Source organism: Helianthus annuus, chromosome 7 (genome assembly GCF_002127325.2).
Source record: "Helianthus annuus cultivar XRQ/B chromosome 7, HanXRQr2.0-SUNRISE, whole genome shotgun sequence".
NCBI lineage: Eukaryota > Viridiplantae > Streptophyta > Magnoliopsida > Asterales > Asteraceae > Helianthus > Helianthus annuus.
This window is the reverse complement of record NC_035439.2, coordinates 103839491-103842436: the sequence shown is the minus strand read 5'-3', so window position 1 is coordinate 103842436 and position 2946 is coordinate 103839491. Positions and strand designations below refer to the sequence as shown.

Sequence of the window (2946 nt, the reverse complement as noted above, 5' to 3'; positions counted from 1 at the left end):
TGAATTATAAGCTAATAGCCTATAAACCTCTTTTATTTCTAACTGTAAACATAATCAAATTTACGATTTACTTACTTGCATAGCGCTTCGGAACGAACACACCTTCATACGAGCTTTCGGTTTGAGTTCAAGCATTTTAACCCTAATACTTGAATCCCTCAAACCTCGGCTCTGATACCAACTTGTGACGCCCACTTTTTGAACATTCAAATAGATTAAAAATAACATACTAATTTTTGACAAAATTTTGGCAGGACCCGTTCGTACTATAAACATTTCCCCTGCTTTTAACAAACATCATTCAAATAAACTTCTACGACACTTTTTCAAAAGAAATAAAAGTAGTGACCATACAAGACCTAATACAAGGGTTATGTCCGAACTACCCAAAAAGGTTTTAAAATTCAAACTACTTACGAACATCCTAAAACATAAAATTTACATTTACATTACAAAAATTATTTGACCCATTTCAAAAGATAACTTGAACCGGAAGCGCATATATGGACGATGTGGTGTGTTCGAATCCGAGCTCGCCATTCTAAGCATGAGATTTACCTACATCCATAACACAAACTTGCATATTAGTTCGGATAAAGCATTATTACTAATACGTTTTTTTTATTTAGCTTTTTACCGCATTATTTGACCCTTTACCGAGTCACTTCATCTTTACATCATCTTACTTGAATCTTTCATACTACAATTCCGCTTTAACGAATATCATGCCATTTAACTTCTATCACCATAAAATCATCATATTTCATCCGACCCGTTCTCACGGATCATGCATATTTTTACTTTCTTTTTTATTATTCTCCACTAGTTTGACTTACAAAAGTCAACATCTAGTTACCTTAACTTCATAACAAATTCATCCTATTTGACCCGTTTAACTACGGGTTTAATACATCATCCAGAATAACATCATTTTCATGTTTTAGACCCATTTGCACGGATCGTCAACATACTTTTTCTCCTTTTTCTACTATCAATTCGTAATAAGACATTTTTTTTTACTAATGATTCCCACATAAAACATCAAATAATTATTTACAAGAGAACTAACATAAAATTCTACTTTCTACATAAGCGAAGTTCATAAGAACTTACCGTGATCTTGTGAAGCTTGCGACTTCAAGTGACTCGTACCTTCTTCCTTCTTCGTGCCTATACATTATAACTTCATGCTTTTAGCTTTCATAAACATTTCTTCACATATGCATCTTTGATTTATTCATCATGACTTAACATAATTACCCATATATCCATTTTCGTTTACATCATCATTAAATCAAGAATTCATGTCAAACTTCAACTAAATCATTCTTAGGCATTTCATCGAACACAAGGCGTGCGTACAATCTATAAAACATGAAGTACAAGTATTCAAAGCATGGTTCTACTAATTCATTCTTAGATTATCAAGATCAACCAAAATTTCATACAACAATCATTCCAAATCAGTTTCAACTATCATTTATTCACTAATAACAATTCTCACACTAAGCCATTACAATAATTTGCACATAATTCATTTATGTTCTTCACTATCTTCCTAATTCAAGTGGGTTTATGCTTCAAATCGTTTGATTAACTAAACTCAAGAAAATTTCTTGTTCTATTGTGTAATCCTAACTCACAACTACACAATTATTCACATTACTACAAGATAGGGTTGAAACCCACTTTCTACAAATCATCAAAATAGAAATTTCGACTTACCATTCGTTGAACAAGCTTAGATAACTCGAGTTTTGGGTTCATGCATTTGTTTAGGCTCTTAAACTCCTTCTGATTTTGAGAATTTTAGGAACTAGGGTTTCTCCTTGGTTCCTTTTTTGCTCCTGGCGATCCACAGAACACACAAAAATGTGTGTTTTGTGTTTTTCTTTTTAATTAATAACTTTCATCCTTTTTTTACAAGTTTAACCCCTCTAATTATATATTTTTGTTTATTGTCACATATCTTTCCTTCTTGTTGAATTACTAACATATGCATTTAACTTAGTTAATATAACATAACTAGACATTTAGATAACATAATAAATTGCATATTTTTGGGGTGTTACATGATCAGATTATAAACTAATCATATCATAGAGTTCTTGTATTATTCGGTAAATGATGATAATACTTTTTTCATGCATAAAATGAGATTTACAAATGATTTGAATGCCAAACCTTTTCCTACTGATTTCATATACTAAATAAATTATTTTGAGCATTCAAAACTGATCAAAATCTTAGATTTCCATAAAACTCCTTAATTATCGTCAATTAGCGATTTTTACGCTATTTAGGTGCATAGTATGGTTTTAAACCATAATTAACACCTAAGACTTGTTAACTACTGAATTTTTAAACAAATTTTAATATTATTACAGTAGGTATAAGTCGTGAACTCAGACATCTAAAAATGTCCGTAAAAGCATATGTGAAATGACCAAAATACCCTTTCGGGGCATAGTTTGGCCATAAATGGTAAACCTCACATATGTATGATATCTTACATATGTATGATGCACAAAAGCACAGTAGCACCATGAACGGATAACCTATTGAACATGCTGATAAAGCCAGCATCAGGCAGACACTGCCTCTAAGGCCTGTATGAGCCAGAAATATTTTACTACACCCATAGTGAGTGTAGGGATACAAGGGTTGTAGAACTGCGTCTCTAGGAATAAGATATAATGACTGGATGTGCCTAAAACGTACTCTAAGCACAAAACACAGCACTTTAATCAAAGATTCAGCTTTTAGCTAACTAATAAAGTGCCAAAACATGAGGAAATATTCCTGACACTTTGTAGAATAAGTTGTGTCACTAAAAATATTATTAACGACACTTAAAAGCTTTATTAAGCACTTTAACGGATTACTATCCAACCGAACAACCGGACTTTACCCGGGACATAAAAATATTGACATTAACAATATTGG

General features: G+C 31.9%; 1 long non-coding RNA gene across 1 annotated transcript; it reads right to left on the bottom strand.

Annotated features, from left to right (window-relative positions):
- Positions 1-300: 300 nt before the first annotated feature.
- On the bottom strand, positions 301-1862 carry LOC110916526. The gene is made up of 3 exons (XR_002579820.2): positions 1726-1862; positions 1114-1170; positions 301-558 (listed from the first exon to the last, which is right to left on the bottom strand). It is a non-coding gene; the product is annotated as an uncharacterized LOC110916526 (long non-coding RNA).
- Between the last annotated feature and the right edge of the window lie 1084 nt (positions 1863-2946).